The following is a 26,106-nucleotide window of genomic DNA, read 5'->3' on the forward strand; positions in this document are numbered from 1 at the left end:
TGTGTATGAAGTTGAATTTAATTAATCCTACATTGAGAGTATAGTGATACTGAGTAGGAAAGGACATTCAGCATGCCCAGCAAATCTCAGTTTCTCACATTTTAATAATAAAGAGAGGTACTGGGCCTGAAGTTAAGTTTTTAACTTCTGAATGAGATACTAGGTTCCATCTACTTTGGCATTATAACAGATGGCAATTCCAAGCTAAGTCCCTTTAATACAAGTAAAGGTCAAGTCTTCAGCTCTTGTCTCTCATGTGTTACCAGTACTACTGTTAAACTGAAAAAATACAAAGCCTTAAAAACTAATGTATTTAATACAAGTGTTGGGTATTAAGGCAGCCAGCACACACATACACACACAAAAATTGAATTTTATGATTCAAAATGTGCTTACAGACCTGTAAGTACACCAGAAGAGTGTATATATCAGTCAGTCACTCTTATCAAGCCTGGCCAGAAAAATGGCTCATTTGCAGGAGACAGTCTCCAAATTGTACCCAAGCATCTAGTAGATGAAGGTCACAGCCAAAATGAACATATCCACAAAGGCTTAGTCATAGCTAAAAAAAAAAAAAAAAAAAAAGTGTAATTGTGTAATTTATCTTAATTCCAGACATTTTAACAGGTCTATTCTACACATTATTCCACTAGCAGATGTTAAGCACAGACTACTTGGTGCAAATGTATTTACTCTTTTAGACAAAAAAAAAAAAAAAAAAAAAAAAAAAAAGATTGATATTGGCAAGTCTGTTTAAATGAGGAATCATCTAGACTGAAGCTCCTGAGGCATCTACAAGATAGATAATATCTAGCTTTTGGAATAAGAGCAATGAGGAAAGTGTTTCAACAAAACAACAGTGGAGCTATTACAGACACCCACATAATAGCTGGGGACATGATAATTACAGTGTCAATCAGGGTGGATAATGATCAGAAACAGAGGGAAACGAAGGCAAAGATACAATTAGAAAATATTAATTTAACTCAAGTGAATGCTAAAAGATGGCAAATAAAACAGGAATCGAGGCAGATGACAGCAAAGATGAAGACTTCAACAGTAGCAAACACGAAGAGTTCATAGTACAAAAAACTCACAAAACATCCTCTGGATAATTACTCTAACCACAGAGGGCACCCAAGGGAAGACTGCTCTGCTGAGGCGACAGTGGAATAACAGGATAACTTGGCAATACCCACAGAAACATGATGGAGCTCTGCAGCAACTAGAAGCAGTGCTCTGTTATGTGTGACTGCTCTAGGACTCACTGCAGGGCTTGCTGTTCAGTTAATGGACATAAAGCCGTGGCTTTAACTTTCTTATTTTCTGACTTTCCTATCATCACATTGCTTGTGATGTGCAGTATTCTTTTCAAGACTGATTTCCCTGGCCCAGTCATCGTGCAGCTGGACATGTGAGGACAGTTTAGGAACTTGTTTATTACATGACCAAGATATCATGAGCTCTCAATAAAACAATAAAAATCCTGTTGAAACTGAGAAGAAACCTGGTGGTTCTGTTTATCAGTAGAATTTCAATAGCAGAAAATGAGAAAGATGCATTGTTGTTGCATTATGATGAACTGTATCTCCTGTATAATATGAACTGTATATCTCCTACTTTACAGGATGCTAAAAACATTGATCTATATTATTACCTTCACCCCCTACACTGTGTACAAACTAGGTGAAACTCAGGGAACATGCACAAAAATTGTGCAGTGCAAATCTTAAAGAAATCTTAAAGAAGCCAGGTTGTAAAGCAGATTACCAGAAATGCTCAAATAACCTTCGTCAGTAGAAAATAATATTTTATTAAAAAACAGCTTGTAGGTTGCAAATGACTATATCTTTCATCATTTCCATGGTTATATTGAGGCTTCCAAAGCACAAGAACTTGTACTGGGCAGATGATTTATTATTGACTAAGTAGGTATAACTGAACAAGCAAATCAATGTATTGTTATATCAGGAGTAGAGAGTAATTAATCAAAAGTCTATTATCTCATGATAAAATTTATAATTAACTACCGTATAAAGCAACATATTTTTTCAACATCAGCAACTCCTGTGATTAGCTTTTGTGAAGCCTGAAAAGCTGTGCCACATTTTCCTAAGTCCATTTTCTGCTACATAAGTGAATACATCCTATTATTGCTGAAAGATGTATTTAAAAGACAAGGGATTCCCATGAATTACAAAATACCTGTTACTCAATTTCAAATGAATGATGTGAAGTCATAGGGAATTAAATATTTTGATTCCACATATGGAAAAAGATAATTCCTAAAATACTGTTCAGATGCCAAAGCCAATTCTTTTTGAGGTGCCTGCATAACATAAACTGGAAAGTACTTATTACTTCCCTGAAAACTTTTTCACAAGACAGGAAGAATGACTTTTTCTACTTGACACACGCTACTGTAATTCGCAAGGTCTTAGTGAATTCACTGGAGTAGAATGTCCAAAGGTATAAAAAGGGTAATATGCCAAAAGAAAATAAAGATATAAACATAAACATAAACATAAACATAAACATAAACAAACATAAACATAAACATAAACACAGACCTGTGTGACAATTCGAGGTATGGTATTCACACTCGGACTGAGTGATAAAGACTGAGTTCCGATGGGTTAAGTGTTAACCTAACCTACACAGCTATAATCAACAGGTTGTCAGAAGTATGCCTCAGGCCTAACGATGAGGACATTATTTGTCTGAGATATTTTTAATGGGAAATGGCACAGGTAGCGTACTGTGATACTATCTTTTTAAATTAGTCATGTATAATTATCAGAAAATTTCCATTTGGGAGAGGTATCGTATATGAGGAAGAAACTGTCTGAGAGTCTGCAAGACTGGAATATCTGTACCAAAATCTGTACTGTTAACCAAAATCTCATCACAAGAGCTCTGGCTGGAACACTACTTCCTTGGTCTCACTGCATTTCTGGCAGTGCAACAGTTAGGCATAGCAGTTAGAAAGTATGGAAAACAATGGGTCTATGATCTATGATCTATGTCCCATGAAGCTGAGTTACAAAATGCAGTGAATACACTACAGAACAAGCCATGATAGCTAAAGGGGGAGTGGATGCAAATCAAAATAAATCCACAGTGATACCAATCCTAGGCTAGGATCTAAACTAGCATCACTAGACCTTTTCCTAACCCACTTACTCAGTACCAGAAATCTCTGACAAATTTCTTTTGCTTTCCCTTTACAACTACTTCTGACAAAGAAAGTAAAGTGATGTAAATAAGATAAGCATTATGGTCATATTATGATAGGACTATAATGTGCTTTGCTGTACTTGGCACTGCTTGTGTATACTCTAGTTTGCATTGCTTTTGGTCCTCTTTTCTCAAAACTTTTTAATTATTATTTGATATAACATGAATTTCACATTTATGATATATTTTATCACTTTATCACTGAACTCATAATGGGCAGAAATCAGAAGATAATATAACTTTATTTCTTTAATGTTTTTCTTTTATATGAAAAGGGGAGAGGGGAGGAGGCATAGCTCCTATTTCACATCTCAGGAAACAAGCTGCTTCCTTGGTCTTACTGAGATCTGGAAATTTTCCATACTAATAGAAAACATTTCTTTCTAGCACTGGAATAATATTTGTGCAACTGTTTATATTAGCTGATTCCATCTTGCTGAAATAGGTCCAATTTTGCTTTTTCAGATGAAATTGCAACATTAGCTGGGTTTTTCATTTAGACAATATTTCACACAGAAGTAACACAGATTTTAAAAGATCTGTGATACTCTTTTCTTAACACACAAATTCCTTTGATTTTCTTTCAGTAAGCTAAAGAGACAAAGAGGAGATTTTGATTAATGATTACATTATGTTTGTGTGTTGCTGTTTTTTTTTTCATGTTGTCAATACTGCCTTAAACAAAACAAGCCTGTTCTATTTTAAAGTAAGATTCTTGGTATATTTATTTTAAAGAATTAACAGAGCTTTTAAAATATTTGTTTTTAAGGAGTTATATTGAATGAATATACAAAAGATAAATGCATCTTTTATCTAAATAAAAATGTTTGAATAATAGTTTTACTATATGTTTATTTAAGCACTCATACATGGCAAAGATGTTAACTGTTTAACATAATGTTCCCATTATTTTATTGTCCCTTATATTGTTTTATTTTATTTCCATTTCCACATATTATTCATAAGGAATAAGAGTGTACTATTTATGCATCTATATTTCCTTTCCAGTGACAACAATTTAATAAATCATAACATGAGAGATAAGTACATTTTTATCCACTGAAGTGAATTGAAGGTCTACGCTTTCCTGAACTCTGTGCTGACTTTAGTGAAGCTCCAAAGAATGGCTTCAGCTAGTATGGACCATGTTGCAAAGTGATTAAAAGAAATAGATTAAACAGTTATCTCTCATTTAGTTCTATGTTTTTTGTTTTGTTTTGTTTGTAGTTTAGCATGACGTGTGTGTATGTGTGTTTTGGAGGAATCCTAGGATGTATCACATTACAGGAAATATGACAAGAAAAGTGGTTGAGCTAACCACAATTTGAAAACATTTTTGCATAATGAATTTTCTGTTTTTTCTTTCCCTAAAAAGGCTCATTTCCCCCCATGCCTGTTGGAAATCAGCTGATATATAAAAGCTGGGGGTATCAGGAAAGGTTCAGTCAGCAGATACACTTAGAAGAAAACTAGTGTGTATCAAAAAATAAATAAATAAATAAAAAATAAAAGAAAAACCAAGCTTGTCATAAAACCCAAAGTCTGTTTCCACTTTATTTAAAGACATAGCATTTATTGTTCACCCTCCTTTACTGCTATAGTTCCCCTCCACAAGGATGATCAAATTTTTTCTCACTCTGCTGGATTTCAAACTCTTCCTCAGCGATGATTTTGCCACCACTTGTTGGGTGGACCATGCTCATTAAAATATCTAGTAAACTACTTCTGATGTATCGAGACAGTATGTAAAGTAAATCCAACTCTGTCTGTTTATGATACAGAATAGTGACACATATAGCTTTACCCAGGAAAAAAAAGTGACTGAAAACACAAGGAACTACTTGATATTAATTAACCAAGGATAATTCTTCTACTGTTCAAAGATTTTCTCTCTTCCTTTCACATCTTTTTTACCCTCATAACACAAACTAAAACATAATATAAGAAGGCAAGGAGAGAAGTCATCTCTGCTTAAATGACTTCAGTTTACAAATAAACAGTATACAGTAGTTCCACTGAATTGACTAGAAACTGATTAGCTACTTAAGTTTAAGCATATACCTAAATGTTTGGAAGGTCTGATCTTTAGAAGGTTTCAAATAGTTTTGTGTATTAAACGTATATTAAGAAGACCCCCTGGTTTTGCTCCTGAGGCTGAAAAGGTTGTGACCTGTTACAATTACTTGACAAACCAGTCACAGTTTTCTGGTAATACGACTAATTTCACAGTTCTTTGAGATCTGAAGATAAGCATAAAATTCTACATTCCCCTAATACTCTCATTGTACTTTGGGCACGTGTAACATGTGTTTTGCAAGAGTTTAAGTTGGAACAGAAATTTTACCTAAGAATTTATTGTACCACATTAATCGTAATAACCTTGTGAGCATTTTTTAACCATAAAGACTTAAATGAAATTCTGCCCCAAAAAAGTGTAAATCTAGAATCTCTTTATTGAAGTCATTGGATATGTTCCAAACTTAAACAACCACAAATAAAAATAAAGCCTGGCTCCATATCGTCAGCTACAATCAACCATATTGAGAAAGAAGATGTACTGCAGATTATTTTTATATAATTTGTATTTGGAAGGGGCATATTTATTGTTGTCTCTTGATATGATGTCAGACAAGAAAAGAATGGTCATTTATTCTTACCCTTGCAAAATTAGCCTCATAGCTTTGCAGTATAAGATGAACACAAGACTGAGTCATGGTTACAGTATGCCGGGTGTGGCTGCAAAAGAAAGAAATATTCTTTACCTTGACGATATCTGTTACTCTTTTTTTTTTTTTTTTTTTTTTCTGGGGGAGAGCAGGGGGAGGAAGGGCAGGGAATATTCTATCTGTTCTATCTATTATCGCAGATAGTTCTAACGTTTTTGTTCCCAGCAAAATTAGCTAGGTATGCCAGCTGAGTGGCGTTCTCACTGAATATTTGGTATATTTTGCTGAAGCAAAACCAAAGTCTGCTAAGAAACCACAGGAAATCTTAATGAAGTTTGAGCAAAACCCTTAGAACCTACACTAAGTTTGAAAGTCCCTAAAACTTCCCAAAGAGGGGTGCTGTTTTCACAATAAGCATTTCCAGGTTCCTGTGAATTCTGCCTAGAAAATATATCAGTTTTTAAATGGGAATTTCACTGTTAGGCCAATTCCTTTCTCTTCCCACAACAATCAGTGACTGAGGTGTAACAGCAGTATGGAGCTCCCACTTGGGGGAGTCTCACCAAAGTTCTACCAGGAAGAAAACCTCGTGGTGGTGACTTCTTAGACTTCTGGGTTGGTTGTTGTGTTGTTTGGTTAGTTGATTGTTTTTGTTTTGTTTGTTGGTTTGTTTAGTGCTACTAATCTGTCTAACCTATCCTAAAATGAAAGAAATTGTTACCCATTTTAATGTTTGCAATATTCTGTGCCTTTATAATAATACTAAGACTGATACCATGATTAAACTAAACATTTATTTATTTAAGATACTAAGAAATGTTTGACAAATCTCATGTATGTATCTGAACATTACATTCTGGATTAATGTCTTTTTACAATATGAAACTGCTAAGCAGTCCTGTAAACATTGTTGCAGGCCTGAAACAGCTTTTTCTCTGCTTCAGTGCTTAACAGATGGGAAATTTGCTGAGATGACACACAGAGCACCAGGCAGGTGTTGGCGTTACAGCTTGTTCTTTCAGATCTCAGAGAACAGGAAGCTCTGAAAAGTTTCTCTTTGTAACATTTCCCATATTTGCACCTGGTCTATATCTGTTTTGTATTTGGCTCTGCCAGAAAGCACCTTTTAATATGACTTCTAGTAATAAATTACCTTATGAATCAAGGTGCTTGGGATGCATTTTAAAGTGGAGACTGCCATTCACTGACTCTTCTGAAGATAATTTTCACTGTGCATAGTCAGTGTATCCCAGAGCAATATCTACGTGCTAAAATTCAGACCTGATGCTTTTCTGCTTAAATTCTGTAATTTAGTTCCATTACAAAGCTTCTCACTTCTCATGTGAGGAAGCATAAGGGCATATTTGAGAAGAAACTTGGGCTAATAAGACTTCAAGTCTCTTTCATTTCTGTTAGGTTCTTGTACCCAGCACTGCCAGGTCCTGTGTGAAAGCCCTCAGATCTCATCCCAGAGGACTGCAGCCACATATTGCTCCAGAATGACAAATTTTCAGTTCTCTTCTTAAGTTAATCAATACTTTTTAATCACACACACACACACACACATACATACACACACACACACACACACAAAAGACAAAATATCATACCAAAACATTTCAAAACAAATAAATTTTTTTCTTCTGAAGCCCCAAAAATTATTTCCAGGAACCCAGTTCACACACTGCTTTTGTGACAAGCCAAGAATATAAGAAGGAGGCATCACAGAATTTGCTGGCTATTTCACATACTGCCAATGAAGCAAACAGGAGTTATTCTAGACAAGTTGTTCCTTCTGCTTTAGACTGTGTTTCACTCAAGTTTCACTTGACTTCTTTTTTGCTTTGTATGTCTCTTCATATCCCATTTTAGGAATTATGTTGACATGTCATCATTAAAGTTCTACATTTTCTAACAGCATCTCCATTAAGGCCTGTGAGAAAAATTGCTTTCTTTTCCTGATGTCTGTTAAATGCTGAATGTAGTACAGTTATCTGAAAGAAACCATGGGTAAGCATCTGCATTAATATAATAATAAAAAACTAAAACACAGCAATAAAGTGACTTTTTCTTTAAAAATCATTAGTGTGTTCAAGGCCATATGCAACCCTGAAATGAGCAGTGAAGGGAGTTACATAAATAGCAACATTCCCTTGTTTTATGTCAAATTATGATATCTACTGATAACAAAATAATAAAATCACTATCAAGATGATTAATGAGTTGTCAGAGAAAGAAGGTCAACAGAAAGTAATTTTAACGTATTTAACTTTTAACATGATTTTTCATGGAAACAAGACGTGTGTGAATGTGTTGTAAGTGTATTTTTTTTCTGACCATCTGGTTTCTCCTAAAAACTCTTGAACAGCTTGGCAGATATTAAACAAATTTTGTAGAAGGGTGTATGTGGTTTCTATGAAAATAAATGGCCAAGCAGAAAATACAGACCATTCCGTTTCTGAACTTTGAGAAAATGTGCAGAGTCAGTTTGTACGTTACTAACCAATAACAAATCTGCATGGGAGAGGCATCTTATAAATACTCCGAAATAGGGAAAGTTGCTTCATTTCTAGAAACCAAAACAAGTCAAATGTGAGGCACACACTGGTAACAAAATAAACCAGTCCTTGTGATCATTGGGCTACCTGGTTTGAGAAATCACAATATTTTTGAAAGAAAGTAGAAATATCTACCACTTTTTTTTTTTTTTTTTTTTTTTTTTTTTTTTTTTTTTTTTTTGGTGAGAACTGTTTTGTTTTGTTTTGTTTTGCTTTGAGAATAGTCTATTCCTTGCTGGGCAAATTGGACATTATTACTTGTTGTCACTCTAAATATTATGTTGATCCTGGCAAGAATCTATATTTATTTTGCTTCTGTAATTATTGTTTTATGTCTAACCTAATGTTTCCTGGATTGATTCACTGGACTGTAAATTATCTAGGTCAAGGAAATAATTTAAATTTTTGAAACTGCTATTCTCTTCTGAGTTACAAAAAAAATACTAAAACCAGTAAGCATGCTAGTTTAGAAAAAGATGGGAATTAAATAGGTTTAACTTTTCTTCCAGAAGAATATTTTATTTTATTTTATCTAACTATACTGTTCTCAATAGAAATTACCTTTGTGGTTTTATGCCTAGAATTTGCTCCTGTATCACTGTTCCCTACAAATGTGAAGACATCTTAGAAAACCTCTTCAGTAGCTAGATTTATTTTTCCTCAATATAATGCTGTCAGCAAAGTAGAGGCTTTACCTGCAAGGAAAACATTACAGCACATGACAGTACATCTCTTATTAGCCTGCTAATAAAACAGGTTCTTTTAAGTTCATAACCCCTAATGTTCTTCTGCAAAATAACTTGGGCAGAGCTCTAAATCTTTCATTAGTGACAGCCAAAAGTAAATAATCTATTGTAAATGATGTAATTTTCAAAGCTTATTACTTTGTCCTTGTAAGTGTCATAACAATGCTTGATGGCAGCTTTCATAGCTGACACCTCACAGAATCCCTTTTGGCAAAATTAATCTACTGTTTTTAAAAAGTGCTTATTATCTATACATACCAATGAAACCATTGGAAGATTCCCCTGGGTTCCAGTGAACTCTGAGTCAGGTCACTCACAGATTAATGGGCTTTAAGGCTAGAAGGAATTGGTAAGATCACATGGTAGATCAGTAGCAATTTAGCAAATAAATGCTGCATCAAGCTAGCAACTTGTTCTTGAATGAGAACATATCAGTTAAAAATGAACCCCAATGTAATGGTATCAGTACAGATAATATTCTACCAGCTAAATTGTAGAAGCTTAATGGGAATATGTGCTGGGAATACATGCTGGGAAGAGCTTGGAAGAGAGTCATTAAACATGGATTCCTGCTAATCAAAATGACACAGCACAACTCTGATTTCATAAACCACATTTAAAGGGGAAAAAAAAAAGTACTAGAGAAGCATAGATACATGGATAGGCTTTCTGCTGCCTTTGGGGTATCCATCCTTATTCAGAGATGCAAATATCCTTACTTCAGGTATAGGTGTACACTGGTCATCCTTGCAGGATGGCTGTGGCTACTCGAAGAACACTTTATTAATAGTCAACAAATTTCTTTTAATACCCAATCCAAGATTGTTCAGGGTCAGCCTATATCTATTTGTTCTTGTGCCAACATTGTTCTTTTACTTAAACAGTTCTGTTCCCTTGTGGTGTTTATCCCTGAGGAGAGCAATCTTATCCCCTCTCAGCCTTCCTTTTGCAAAGTTAAACAAGTCACACCCTTCCACCTCTCATTAGTCAGGTTCTCCATTCCTTCTGTCACCCCAGTAGCCTTCACTGCATTGAAAAAAAATAGTTTCTGTTCATTTTATTGCATGTCTTTGACCAGAGTTGTGACTATTCCAGGTGACTCCACACCAAGGCCTAGCACCATCAGCCTGCTCCTTGGCTGTCTTTCTGGAATTGTCCTGGTGGGGACATTTCAAAGGTACATTTGTCTTTTCTCATGGATCTATGGCAGTTTATAGCCTTGCTGTATTTCTTCTTAACTATTTCCCACTAAGAAGGTGCAAACCTATGACAAATGTTTTGTTTTGTTTTTGTGTTTTTTTTTGTTACCAGACCCCAAATTGTGTGCTCATAACATGTAATGAAACTCCATGCAGATGACATTCTGGACTAAATCTCTTCAGGACAGATGAAACAGTAGCAAGAGACTTGCATGCATGGGTAAGAGCACTTAAAGATGAAAGCGTGGAGTGAAATTGCTAAATCTTGTCATTTAACCACAATAGGATTAAGAGTAATGCTTGCTCATACAATAATAAGCATTTAGAGAGAGAGAGAAGGAAGGAAAAAAAAATAGTAGCATCCAAGTGCAGATAAATAAAAACAAATATCGTAAGTCAATCCACAGTGGCTAGATTCATTTGCTGGTAAAGTCTTTTATATTTGGTAGGATTTTTTTATATATATATTATTATTATTATTTATACAGTAAACATTAATATTCTTAATGCTTTCAAACCTTAAAATAAGGAAAACATGAAAAGAATTTTTTGTTGTTTGTTTTGCCTACGTGCCAGCCTGTGTAGAAAAGGCTGTCTTAGATTAAAGTTGTAGAAAATAACTTCACAACTTGCTGACTGTTTGTATCTCCCACATCTTAAGCAAAAGGCCTTAACAGTGGAAAGTGCTTTCAACCTATCCTTGCAACCCCTAGTAATGAAGCACTGCAGTGAAATAGGAGTCAAGGTGTCTCATTTCTATAATGAATGTCCCAATGCCCAAACAGAGTCAGCATTTTCCTTCCTGCTTAGTGTGTCTCAGTGTTTTCTTTCTGCAGTTTCCAGAGGATGGATGGTAACAAGGGTAGTTAAGATAGCCATTCAACACTGAGGTAGTCAGATTACTCTAAGGTAAAGAGACATTATTTCTCTCAGGTAGAACAGAACACTAAGCCCCTGAGTCTGTGTGTCTAAATAAATACCTTCAATATCCAGTAACAGGAAAGGAAACGTGATCTTTCACTGGTTCACGTCTTCCTTTTTTTTTTTTTTTTTTTTTTTTTTATTTAATATTTTCTTACAAAACCTGGAAAGCATTCATTTTGCACAAAGTGTTTTGCTAAGAGGTGTGGGGTGAAAGCAAGGACCAAGCTGTTGTTTGTACAGCAAACAACAAAACATATTTTGATTCAATATAATTTTGTTTTCTTTGAATTTTCTGGATCAGCAGCCAAAACAGAACTTATTTTCTGCTTCCTATTCCACATCTTAGTCACTGCAGCTTCTTGCAGCTGCATGTTTTGACACTTTGACAGAAACTTCAAGGTCTGCCCAATGGCTAAGGAGGAATGACTCTCATTTGGAAGTGCTGTCTGAGGCATGGGGACTGCTTTTTAAAGGGGAACTCTGATCTTGAGATTGAACTGTTTTCCCTTACCTTTTAGGTCCTCATATGTATGATAGTGAAAGAACCACTCAGCAGTGACTTATTTCTTATACCAAAATGGTATTTGCTACCACCAGAGAATACTGGCCTTTTGATCTGATTGTGCATGAAATGTTGTTATTATGGTATTACCTATTACTGAGGTATACCTCAGGCACTGCCTTTTGCTCTCCCAAAAACTGCATCTGATCAGCTAGAATTTCCTCATCAGCAGTTTATAAACAAGGTCATTGTGTTTCCTTGTGCATTCATGCAAATTTAAGGGCAAAGTACCACCTCACAAGGATAACTGCTTTTGACAGTTTATACTAGATGAAGTTTATTTTAGTCTCCCAGTTCAAGCCCTGAATCTTTCCGTTAATGCATATATATTAAAGAAATCATGGAGAGAAAAACAAAACAAAACAAAACAAAACAAAACAAAAAGAAAAAAACATTTTGCATTTGCATTGATCACACCTTCTGTGTTCACCATGTCTTTTTGTTCAAAGATATTTTTTTTCAGAATTGGTACATCACTGTCTCTGACTTCTTTAATGTGTAATCCTTCACTCCCTTCATTTGTAGTGCAGGAAGTCTTCAGCCCAAAGCATATCTTATGCCATCAGACATCCCTCAGAGATACACATTGGCAACTTCCTCAGAGAGGGACACTGCTTTCTCTTTGGAAATGTTAATTATTAACATTTTGTCAAGCAGTAAGAATTGTGTTTTTATGTCAGACTGTTTAGTTCCTGTTATTTTCTGTACAGTTCTGCAAGGTCTCAGAGGTTATCTGTCATTTGTCCTAGCTTAAAGAATATGCTTTTGTAAGCAAGTAGACTTGGCTAGAGGTGTAAAGCTGAAGAACATGTGTTATATATGATTTTCAATTCTTACCCATTGCATATTAAATCTGAATTCTCAACCAAGTAACACCAGCTTGTCAAAATGACTAAATTTGTATTAGCAGAAAGTTTAAATTCCATAAAACAACATTTCACAAGGTTATTAAATAATAATAATAATAATAATAATTGTTTGTATAAGAGCAGCATAAGTATGAGGAATAGTTTTCAATTACACCATTCAGCAGTGACTTTGCAATTGGTTTTTTATTACATTTTTGTTTAGTTAAGTTTGCTATTTCCTATAACATTTTTTTTTTTAATTGTGGCTGTTATTTTTGTTTTCCTATAACATTTTTTTTTAATTGTGGCTGATATTTTTGTTTTCACAATTAGAGAGTAGCACATGAATTTACTTTGACTTAACAGTATGCAATTATATGATGCAGTCTATATTACATGATGGTGTCAACTAGAAAAATAGCAGATATTTTAAAAGAGCTAGAGGAACACATCTATTTAGGCCCTTTTCCTCATTGCCTCTACAGAGTTAAAAAACAGAGACATACATTGCACAAAACACAACCAAAATAAGTTCAAAATCGGTTTGGCAGCAATATTTAAAGACTAATTCTGAAAGATATTAAAGCTATGAACTGGAGATGTATCAGACTTTTAGAGTACTTATTGAGAAGCTGTGGAAAATATTTGGGTCAGTTCAGTTCAGTTACCAGAACTTTTATCATTTTCAGAATCCAAAGATGATTAAGAGCCATATTTTTGTGATATTTGATAAATGTCAAAGTTTTCCAACCCTGTTGATTTGTGTTTCCCTGTATGGGAAAGCAGATAGATTTGAAGACTCTTTATATGTTCAACAACTAACTAACTAAATAAATAAAAATTAAATGGGAAGGATGAGAGTAAAAAAAAAAAAAAAAAATACAAAGAAATGGAAGTATGAAGTATTAGAAGTATTATATTAAAGTATTATCACATAGGATTGCCAAAATGAAATTTATCTGCTTTTCCAGATTATTTTCCTGATAATATCTGTAATTTTTGGAATTAGAGCTGTGGGGTTGAACCACTTCTCAGTGAAAGTTTTGCAATACTTGTTGCTTACAAGATGTTAAATACAACTATTAACGTTTCCACATCACTTGGAATTAAGATGAAAAAGAAGAAATGAATGTATGCTTTCCATTGATTTTTTCTGAAGTTCTTCGACACTGTCATGGAAACTCTAAGAACCATTACTGCTTCCTTCCTTCCTTCCTTCCTTCCTTCCTTCCTTCCTTCCTTCCTTCCTTCCTTCTTCCTTTCTTTCTTCCTCCTTCCCTCCCTCCCTCCCTCACAATACAGAAGGTCAGTGGTCTTCTCTGCCACATGCAAAGTGCATTCTTCAAGAAGCACCTGAAGTAAAGCCCCAGGTTATTGTAGAGGGTGTCTGAGATTATGGTACTTTCAAGATGCCCTTATGTACCTGTTACATGGCAAACAGAGAGACAGGCAACAGTGACCTGATGCAAATGTTTCTTCAGCTATTAATTACTAACAAGCCCTAAATAAACCCTCTTTCTCTCTGGCTGTGGCAGCAGCAGTAAACTACACCCCTACAGATGGGAAGAGGCAACTGGTAAATCATACCTTATTCTCTGTGACTGGATGGACAATTGTTAGCAGCAGCAGAACCCATTGTAGTATTTATTTTTCCCATATCCTTCTTCTTTTGCTGTGATTCTGGCAAAAAGCTGATACTGTTTGGGAACAAATAGATTTCAGCGATGTCAGGATTTCTGTATTATTTTTTTCCTTTGCACAGCAAATAACACATCAGTACTGTGGCTCATAAATACTCAGAAATGCCAGTGTCCACAAATAATATGATTCACTTTGGGGTTTTAAAGGGACCTGGAAAATACAACCACATACGTTTTAGGAAATCTCTCATTTGTCATGCTAAAAATTATAATTTGACCTTTCCTATTAAAATTTATTGTCACATTCCAAAAGCCCACCAGAAGCTTTGCAGGCCTGCTTCTTTGTGACATTGTACTTTTCCATAGACACTTTCAAGAGTACATTTTTTTCATATGATACCAATGCACAGCCTGGGAGGCTGTTCTTATAGGACCTGTTCTCCTTACCTTATGTTTTCATTTGATCCAGGAGGCAGTATTATCTTACCGACAGCTGTCAGCATGGAAGGTTGGACTCTGCCAACTTCTCTCTGTATGGCAGTGCTTTTTCATGGGACCACTGAACTTGGTAACTGTCCTTTTTAACAAAACAGATTGTGAGGAACCTGTCACTAGAAACAGCAGTAACTACAAAACATCTAATATTGTTGCCTTTCCCAAGAAGGAAGCATAACTATGGCCAGCATCCACACACATAACATGGCCAGGTTCATGGCTCCAGGGTGTTTGCAATCATATTTGCTGCCTCTGAAAAGACTTGCTAAAGTCTGTTGAGCCATGCTGCTGGAATGAACTGATGAAATCATAAGAAGCAATAGCAAGTGTTATGTTCAGATTGCTAGCAGACACAGACCTCGCCTCCTTTTCTCCTGAAGTAACCTTCTGGGGCATATTTGTTCTATGATTGTTTTCAATGTGTTTTATCATGCTTAATGTCCCCACCCTCTTGGGATCATAGCCAAAACTGTCTCTGCATCTGCAGAATGTTGGCAAATGGCTGTTGTGCCATTCAATAGTATTGGATACTTAAGCTGAAGTAGTTTAGCAATTATAAGCAGAGATGGTCTCTACTGAGTAATATTTGGTCTCCTCACAGGGAACTTCTCTGGCTAGGTGCTGTGGAAAAAAAAAATCTTGCCAGAATTGAAAGTAGACCACTGTTACAGAAGGAACAGATAATCTCTGGGAAATGGCCAGCAACTCTTGAGACTTTGAAGAAGTTATCTCAAGTGATCCTAGCCTGACTAGAGATTATCTTCCTCTTCCACGTCATTAATGTTCTTAAAGTGATGGGCTGTACCTCAAGGTCAGAGTTCGGCTTAGGCAAATTCATATTCACCAATTCCTGGGATACATGTTGCAAAACTTCCATATTAGTGGAATAGCTTCCTTTTCTTCCAAAAGTTAACTTTCTTCTATTTCTCCTTCTTCAGTACTGCTCAGAGGAATACTGCCCATGAACAGCCTGTACTGCTGTTCCTAGAACCATAAACTCAGTTTGTTGCACTGGGAATTGTGAGGCTGCCAGATCAAACAGCAATATTGCGTTATCAGAGGTATTTTTCTCTCTTCTTTGAGTCAAAGACTATTAATAATTCCCAATACTCTTTTTCATCATTCAGGAAGTATACTTAAGTATGTAACCAGCCTGCTCTCGTGCTGCTACTATTTCTGTTCCTCTCGGCAGTCTCTTCCCAGCACAATTGTAAACAGGCCCCGTTTCAAATGACCAAATTTTCAAATATGAGGGGCAGACTGCAACTGTGACCAGAGTTTGCTATAGTGAGCCAAGAGCATCATCAGTGTGAACTCAGTCAATGGATACATGCAATAACATGTAACAGAAACAGAACTTTCTGACATCGAACTGAAATGAAATAGTAAAGCCCCAATAGTATAAAATATTTTTTTCAATTATCTCAAGCATGTTACTGGAAATTTTGTTGAACCCAATACAATTTATGGCTTCAATTTACTAGTATTTTCTGTGGGAAAACACCATTAGTGAAAAAAAAAAAAAGAAAATTGACCAATTTTAAAGAAAACAGACACTCATAGATCTGATCTTTAGAATATTCTCTGATTGCATGAAAAATCCATCCTCTGTTCAAGGGTGCCAGTATTTAGGAGCAAACTGAGGAGCTAAAATCCTACTAAAGACACATGAATGAACAGCCACCTGATTTTACTTGTGCAGTAAAAAGTCTATACAGCAACTATTGGCATATATGCACTACAGCTAAATAAAGTGTTAGTAATGAATCTATTAAGTAAACTGAAATGCATAGCAGACTCACAAGTGCCAGAGGCAACATTTTTTTTTAATCTTCCATCTTCCAAATACAAATATGATATCTTCCAGGAGTCATCCTGAGTTAATAATTCATTTCATCCTCTGTAGCTGTAAACATCCTGGTATGACAGACAAAATATTTAAATTATTCTTGATTTATGACCTTATTTTATTCCATGGCTAGGATGCCTCTAGCATGAGTTTCTCTAAGGTGAGAGAGCATTAGGCTTAATCTAAAATTACTTCACAATGGGTTGAGAATTAATCATCCATATGATCTCAAACATTTTACACTACCCTGAACTCATTAACTTCTTGTTTCCTATGTGTGTATGACACAGATACAGATATACATCCACATGTATGTTCTGTCACCTCAGCATAATTCTTGGACCCCACGATTGTTAAGACTTTCAACAGGATATGACAGTCTTTATGCCACAGAGAAACTCATCTACTAACAGAAAAATCTCCACATGTTAAACTTGGGCAGTGTTGTGTCTCAGGGATTTGAATTCACTGTTACGTTATCCAACGCTCTTCCAGAAAATCTGGATTTCTTGTATGTTCTGTGTCATGTCTGTTAGTGGGTATCTAAGATTCCTTAAAGCATCTAAAATTACTTAGGATGCTGTGTTTAAGCAAGTGAATCCTTCCCAGTATTGTCTCTGAACTGAAGCAAATTCTGTATTATGAAATACGGTGTGAGTCAAAGATTTAGTTCAGTATTGGACTCCTGAGCAAAAACTGATACGATAATTTCTATCAAAAATTCTTAAGGAACAGGAGATCTTCCCAGAATAGTTACTGTTCAAAAGTCAGGATATTCACCCTCTTAGTACACATAGACGAAACCCATGACAGACTTCTTGTCAACTCTGAACTAAAGCAAAAATGTAGTTATAAGGGGTAAATCTACATTTTTGTTAACTATTGTTTATTTTCCAATTACCGTACTAAAGACAATCTATAAATACACCAAAGTTCTTACAATTTCAATGTAAAGTTGACATTTTCTACCTGTATGAATAGTCCAGTTTCTTAAACATATGGGCATAAGGCCTGAGTTTGTTTTTCTTTGGATATTTGGAAGAAAAATAAACTTAGTTACAACTTTATGATTTATTTTGCCTTTATGATTTACTAAATTGTGGTTACCACATACTGCAGATTCCCTTTCCTCTGTTTTTTTCTAGTTCTGGTTTTCTTATTTTGCATTAATTCTGACTCCATGTGCCTTTCAGAATTGCAGCATTGAAAACTCAGCTGGATTCCATAACTAAAAAATGCTATCTGATTCCAGATAAAGAGAGAGAACAGAAGTTGTCTCACAGTAGGCTTATACTCGAGTTAATTGTTTTTACCTCATTTTTTTTCTCAAATAAAATACATTTTTTTAAACAGCAGTCACAACAATTCATTTTCATGATAACTGACATCTGCTAATGCAACTTCTAAGTCAAATGAGCAACAAGCCCAAAGAAGAATTCAATAGATTCACACAGATCGTTCTACTTTTCCTTCTGCATCTATCCCTCTTAGTTCATGCTGTTCCTGAAAACTATTTTTGCAATATCTAGATGAAATAATTAATCCTCAATTATCACAAGACAGATTTGTTAATCACGCTTGATAATTTATGGATTTTTATTTCCCATAGTATTAGAAAGCGACCATTGAAAATAATTAATTAGTTTAGAATTTAAATAAATCTTGATAGTATATATTTTAACTTTAAAGTTTAAAACAAACAAATGAACAAACAAACATCTAACATAAAGATGGCAATTTCTGCAGCTACATAAATTGATCATTAAGTCTAACATAAACAAGCATACTTCAGGAAGCACTGATTTCAGTGTCGTCATCTCAAAACAAGGGCAGTCCCCTGAATCAGAACAGTATCAATATACAGCCTGGCAGCCTCATGGTTAAGACACTTTCTAGAGAGACATGGATTTTGGTTTATTCATAATGTTGAAAGTCTTGAACTGCTTCGTCCTATACTCTACCAAAGTGCACTAATCCTTAAGGTGTTCCGCAAACAGAGCACACCTCATACCCTTTAAATTTAAAGAAAGTGGACCAAATAACCATATTTTGTCTGAAGTTAACACGAAACAGGACAGGTAAATACTTGGGCAGATAAATTTCCAGACTACTGATCAGATTTAGGTTTCAAACGTCCTTCTTAATCCTAACAAGATGGCAGCCACTGAAGGGAAGAATGTAATCTTGTGCATGACTACCAAAAATATAGCACTGTTCAGCAGAGCTTCCAAGTCTCAGTCTTGGATTTCGATTATTAAAACTCATCTTCAGCCCCACTTTTAGCTTTTTAATATTTTTGTAGATGTTGGCTTGAAAATCCCCGAGTCCCCTGAACTAGAGTAATTGTACTGCTACAAAGAACTGGAGAGGTTTACCACAGGAAAGCTGCTACTACCTTTCACCACCTTGTTGTCTGCAGTGAGGCATGCCAAGAGCTACTGGTGCTATAGTACAGTGTCAGCTACCGTTAGGACTGCTTCCTTGGCATTACAAGAGCTAGTGCTTGCAGTATTGTATCAGCTAACCATTAGGACTCGTAATAATGGTTGAGAGATGTAGAGCAAAAGTGCAATAAATTAAAAATGTTAAGCACAGTGTTTTCCCAGTTACTGGTTCTTTCTCCAACTTTGCTGATTTCTGAAGCTCTCTCACCCTTTTGAGTTTGCTACTGTGTTAGCTCTGACTGATTAGTCATACACCTAAGTGAATCAGCATGAAATAATTCAGCTTCATTGGGTTATATTTAGTCATTCAACATTTGATATGTCTTAGTTCCTAGATTCCTAGTGTATGATTTTCAATTTGCACATACTTACTCTCTAAATTTTTGGAACTCTTTGCAGGCTGTTGAGACATCCTGCCTTGAACTTTCTGTGCTCCAGATGCCAGATGTGGTTAGTAACTTTGAGTTAGAGCCCAGACACTTGAAAAAGGCCAAAAGGTTCTGGAAAAAGAACCTGCAGTGATGCCAAAATCCACCCTCACTTTTCGTATGAAATAGGTACTCTGAAAATTTTAAGCAAACAAATGCTCCATCCACAGGCCCAAAGCTGAAAAAAAAAAAAAAGAAGAAAAAAGAAAGAAAGAAAAAAAATGACAAAGAGACCCGGGTGCTCCAGCCTAGCAGTACAATTTGTATTTACTAGCCACTTCTAATTCATCACATACAGATTTTACTTCTGTGTACTGTATCTGGGAATCTCCTACATAATTAACTTCAAGATAACATATTTCAAGTCTACAGAAGCTAGACATTAATTAAATGAAAAGGAAAAAGGAATAACCAGGCTTACTTGTAAAAGCAAAAAGTCCAAAATTAAATAAATATACATATTCAGGAATGAACTACACTATGATAATAAGAGGCGTTGTACTATTTTTCCCTATGAAAAACTTCTTTCTTTTATATAATTCAAGATGGTCAATAGGCATTACAAAGGCAAAGAATACTTTTAGCATATTTTATAACTTTATAATTTATGAAAATAACATATTCATAAAATTTTGTTCTAACCACTGCTAATTTTTTCCTTCATCCACTACCAAATATTGATTACGTTTTTTTATTCCTTCATCCCCTACCAAATAATGATTCCCTGTTTTTTTTTTTTTTGTTTTGTTTGTTTGTTTGTTTGTTTTTGTTTTTTTGTGTATTATAAACTCTGCAGTGATACTGTCTTTGGAATGCGGGATCATGATCATACCAGATTCTTAGTTCTTACAAGCATAAGAGGCACAGCTTGTACAAAACTAATTTAGATTCATACAGAAACTGTGACCTTAGTGCTTGACCTTTATCTCACTAATTCCAAGAGGAGAAAGAACAAAAACCTGTACTTTAAAAGTGCTAAATGTATCGCATATCAGAGTTTCTTTCTCATTTGAACAAGAATAATTTTTCTGAGGTATTGAAACAGATAAATTCATTAAAAGGCACTTTGAGATATACATATATGCTTTTCTTGGCAATGAACTATATCAGCCCCACCTAATGCCACCTAAGCCAGGAAGAAAAGTATAAACTCATTCTGTAAATATTATTGCCATTTTGCCAGGTTGTACCAGTTTGGGGAGTTCATAATGGGATAATTTATCTTTCAAATAGAAATTAGTGACATGGAGAACTGGAATATTTCCTAGGTTTTGAAAGGTATACAGAATAGGTGTATACATATGCACACGCATAAATGTATTTTGAAGACTGAATGTATATTAATATAGAGGGAAAGACAGAATGGAATATGGAATATACCTAAAGTAGGTAAAAAAAAAATAATCAGACTTGCTTCAAGAATAATCTGTTTTCTCTTGAAAAAAAAAAATCTGAGAAGCATGGAATAGATTTAGTTCACTTAGTGTGCATGATAGTGCTGCTATAATACTGAAAACATGAGTGTTCTCATTCTGAATAAAGACCCACATATCTCACAATCCTGTCTTTGACAGTCATCAGAGCAAAACAGAAGATACATATTTTGCAATTCTTTTACAATATACTATCCCACATTCACTGCTAGTAACTTTGCATTTAATTAAAATATTTTTTCTTAAAGATTTCCTGAACCCATGTAAAATTACCACATTGCATGGCAATCAGTTACACAGTCTAGCTGCATTATGTATACTGTAGTAATTCTATAGCCATTAACATGAATATGCAAATATTCCCTTCAAGTTAAACATTGATACTCAGAAGTGGAGCTGGAGCCAAATGAGCAGACACCTAAAGTACAGGGTGCAGATCTGTGCACTGCAAGCATAAGATCTACCCTTGCTCGCAAGCTCAAAGCAACTCAGCAGAAAACTTTCCTCTTTAGATCACCCATCTAACATTCTCCATGGACTGTATAAAAAGCCTAAATGCATCATTTAAGTGATCTGAATCTACCAGCTGGGACAAGGTGACTCATATTTTGATGTCGCATCACTTACTTGGGGGGTGATTGAATTTATTTTGGTCATTAAATGTAGATTTATACATGATACATATATATGTATAGCAATGCCAACTGGCATCATAAGCCTGAGAAAAAGTTCTGTTGATGTGGACTTCTTTAATTTCAGTGCTGGATTATGAGTATCTTCAGATCACCAGAGCACTTTAATTAAACTCTGTTGAAGACTTCTGCTGCAATACTGTAAATTACCTTACAGATTTTGCTGTCTCAGCTGCTTAGAAATGGATTACGTAGTCCTTTGCACCTAGACTGTGATTTACAAGCCAACCTAAAATTTCCCTCCAAAACTGGTAGGATGTTTTTACTATATCCTTGTATATCTAATAAAAGTTTATACAGAACATACTTATCTTGTCAGAGCTTCATTATTTGAGGCAAAAGAAAAGGCAATAATTAGAAAACATTAAAAATTATTAATTGAAGGTTTCACTTACAGGCATGCAGTCAAGTAATATTATGAGGCTGAAAATTTTATCTTTGTTTTTCTCCAGGCTGACAATACAACTAGACACGTTTGTCTAATAAGCCTTAAAAACCCATGACAAGGCTGGCAGAGAATTTGAAAATCAATTCTATGGAAAATTCTCACATTTCACAGTTGTGTTTATTACTGGAAAGGAATTCACAGCCATGAAATCTCACAACTATTCATGGTATGGAAATTCTGGGTGGAAAAAAAAAAAAAAAAAGCAAGGAAATTGAAACATAACAAGAAATAGTACATATAACAGAAACTATACAATGGCATAATACAACTAATAAGATATAAAATCCCTAAATGATGCAAATTCAGAATGAGACATTCATTTGGCCAAAATGAATCATGTGGTTGTTAACGAAATAAGAATATTCTTGTTCTAACATTATTTCTACACTTAGCAAAACAAATGTGGTTCCATAAGAGAGAAGGGATTTCCTAATACTGAAACATCGAATATCCCTGCTCACAGAGAATAGTGACCTGGAATGTTGTGTGGTCCAGGGAGCTAGAATAATGAAGTGATCTAGTCTGATTCCCTTCATATTTACAAAAATGCTCAGTGTGTCACTGAGCATCTGAGTTTCAGAGATTTTTGGTTGAGCAATTCTCTATGTTCCTTCTCATATTCCTATTTTGGATTTTTAACTTCATATTTTTCAGAATTTTTTTTCACTTACCATTTCAAAAGACTAAGAACTGATCCTTAATATACCATACATTATACTGTTATTCAATAATGTTACAGGGCATGAAATAGTTAAAATAGGAGTAGTATTTAACTGATTGAGAATTTCACAAAATCAACTAATCTTATTTAATAGTATATCAGTAAGATATGACAATCACATTCCAAGAAATTAAATTCAGTCACATACAGCAGAACTTGTAGATCCATAAAAATACATCTATATCTCAGGATTTGTATATATGTTTCATTTATATAGACAGACATTTATAAATTAACAGTCTGCCTAGCTAAATACAAATTTGTTCAGCTCATTCACTGGTCATGTTTCAAAATTTAAGGCAATAAGTAGAAAACAATAAAAGGAAGGTAATTATTGTGTCCTCTTCTTTATAGTTCACTTTGTGTCTGGCCTAATGAAATTCCAGTGTTGCCCTATATGACAAAAAAGCCAGAAGTACTACTCAAGCACTAAAGCAGCTTAAATTTCAGTGGGTAAACAACACCTCTCAAATGGGAGATGTGTGTATTTGAACCTTTCCCAATCTCTCACAGAAAAAAAAAAAAAAGGAACCACAGACTAGGCAAATATTCTACTGTAGAATTATTTTGACAAGCAAGAGTTGCACAACACTATAAGCTAATGAGCGCTGCCCCAGTATTGTCTACAAAGGCCAGCTCAGTATCTGTGCACACCGCTTTGTCACGTCACAGCACATAGAACCAGTCAGGATTCTGGCAGACTCCACGCAAATGGGTTTATGCATGTACTAGACAAAGATTAACACAGTCAGTGAGACAGCTTTCCTGGTAAAAACAAAAACATCCAAAGGGTGCAGTGGCTGAGCACGTGTTTGAAAACTACTGCAGTCCTTTGGCAGACGTAGCTCTGCATGTCACAGCCAAAGTACACATGAAGCATGCAGCTCAGGGAAAAATAGAATATGAATGTGTGTTTGAATATATGAAAGGTCACAAGAATTAGTCATTCATTTTAATCATCTCGACCTATGCTGCATTGACAGTTTGAATATACCAGATAAAGTATTTAGTTCATATAAACATCGCTAGCAATGTGCTTACCTGTTCTAGTGTGTTCATCTCCATGGCACCCACTGCTTCATAATCTCAACGCTGATGTACTCCTTCCTTAATCCCACCACCAAATCAAATGTTGTTGTATTTAAATGCAATGTCCTTCTGTAAAACTATCTTCCATTTAAATGTCTTAGTTCCATCTTCAACTTATCTGTCTAAATAACTTTTTGAAAAAATAATTTAAATTAAATATTTCTTTTTCAGTCCTACTGTACAGTGTTAGCATGAAATATCACACTCAAAATGTTAAATTAAGGAAAAGTTTAGGAAATTAAATGCTATTACATCTCACAATTTATCCCCAAAGCAGAGTTTTTTGACTAATTTGTTCAGACACACAGATTTCTCAAAGCTGCTGTGAAATAATAACCAGAACAAAGCAGAACTAGGAAAATAATAATAATCATTAAATCTATTGTTAAATCAACACTATAATTAATATATATCTATAACTATCAAATCTATGTTAAATCTATGCTGTAATTAGTAATGGGAAAATATTCAAATGTTGGCTGAGTCAAATTCCATGGAACCACATACGTATCAGATATATCTGGACAATACTTACATTCCAAAGCAAGGCAGCTTCCTAAACAAGGAAGTTTCATATGGGTTTTACTGTAAACCAGCATATTTTGTTATTAGTTTTGTTTCTTCACAGTAGTAACCAATTACTTTTCTAGTTTTAAGTGCATTATTTTGCTGAACATCTTTTAGTTTCTGTAATCTATAATGCGCATTTCAAAGGTTCTTGGTACAGATGTATTACTCCAGCCATTTTCTGGAAAAGGTGGTAAGGGGATCTCCCTTATTCTTTGTTTCCACAGCATGAGCCTGGGTTTTTCTACAAATGTGAATGCATAATGTTATGTTACAGAGTGGCAGGGAGAAATCATTTGTGCATGTCTATCGCACATTTATATCCATAACTCTGCTGTACACTAAAATAAAAATAAAATAAAAATGAAAATAGTCTAATAACAATTCTATTCCTTCTAAACAATAATATATATATATTAATATATTTGCTGGTGAGTTAGCTTGATGAACTTACAAGTGCAATGGAAACTGTCCTTTTGCTATTTATAACACAAACGTTGAGTTCGTAGGAACCTCTGGAGATCATCAAGTCAATCCCTCATTGCTCAAAGCAGGATCATCTAGCGCAGGTTGTCCATTTAAACTTGGTAACAGTTTAAGATCTCTGGGCAACATTTTCCAGTGCTAGACCATGCTCACAGAAAAACAAAGAAACAAACAAACAAACAAAAAAATTAAATTTGTGTTTAAATGAAATTTCACAATTTTTATTTTGCCTCTTGCCCATTGCCTCTTATCCCATCACTGGACACCACTGAGTCTGAATGCATCTTCTGTAAACCCGCCCATCAGGAATTTATAGATATTCCTGAGATTCCCATTAGCCTTCTCTTCAATACGTTGAACACTCCCAGCCCTCATTGCCTATCCTGGTATGTCAGATGCTCCAGTCCCTTAGTCATTTTAGTAGACCTTCCATGATGGTGACATTACAGAATATCCAAGTATGTTACCATATTTGACGTGATAATGTGGATTCTAGTTTTATATGATTTCTGAAGCATATTGGAAGACTTATTAAAAGGCTTCACATAAAAAAAAAAAAAAAAGAAATTAAAATAAAATAAAATAAAATAAAATAAAATAAAATAAAATAAAATAAAATAAAATAAAATAAAATAAAATAAAATAAATGTAGTATAGGTTTACCATCTCCACAAAAGTATGTGGGAAATTCTGAGTTTCATTGCATAGTCTAAAATGTAATTTATCCAGTAAGAAGAAAGCCTTTCAGATAACTTTAATTCTGGAAAGAGATAAGTGTATTTCTGCATGTTTAAACAGCAGAAATGTAAAATGGAAGACATATATAGTTATTTATATAGTCTTAGAGGAATGTACTTGTTTCTGGATATCCATGGTGAGTCTGAACTTGGCTCAGTACATCAAAGATTTTAGCTTCTTCCTAATGGTCATATTAAGTAAACACTCTTACACAACTGGGAACTAATTCATAGTACTCTGCAAATTAACTCAGCATATGCAGGTGGAGCCTGACCTCCACATAGACTTGTACTGAATTCTTCTGTTACAGCTTTTAGTATGAACAGATGGCTGAGT

General features: G+C 34.8%; 1 long non-coding RNA gene across 1 annotated transcript; it reads right to left on the bottom strand.

Annotated features, from left to right (window-relative positions):
- Positions 1–279: 279 nt before the first annotated feature.
- Positions 280–25,559, bottom strand: LOC106019516 (uncharacterized). Its single transcript, XR_011809004.1, has 9 exons — positions 25,001–25,559; positions 23,932–24,109; positions 22,117–22,346; positions 19,541–19,774; positions 14,828–16,792; positions 14,328–14,437; positions 9,466–9,543; positions 5,895–7,897; positions 280–562 (listed from the first exon to the last, which is right to left on the bottom strand). It is a non-coding gene; the product is annotated as an uncharacterized lncRNA (long non-coding RNA).
- Positions 25,560–26,106: the final 547 nt, after the last annotated feature.

The sequence above is a fragment of the Anas platyrhynchos genome, chromosome 4 (assembly GCF_047663525.1).
Source record: "Anas platyrhynchos isolate ZD024472 breed Pekin duck chromosome 4, IASCAAS_PekinDuck_T2T, whole genome shotgun sequence".
Lineage (NCBI taxonomy): Eukaryota > Metazoa > Chordata > Aves > Anseriformes > Anatidae > Anas > Anas platyrhynchos.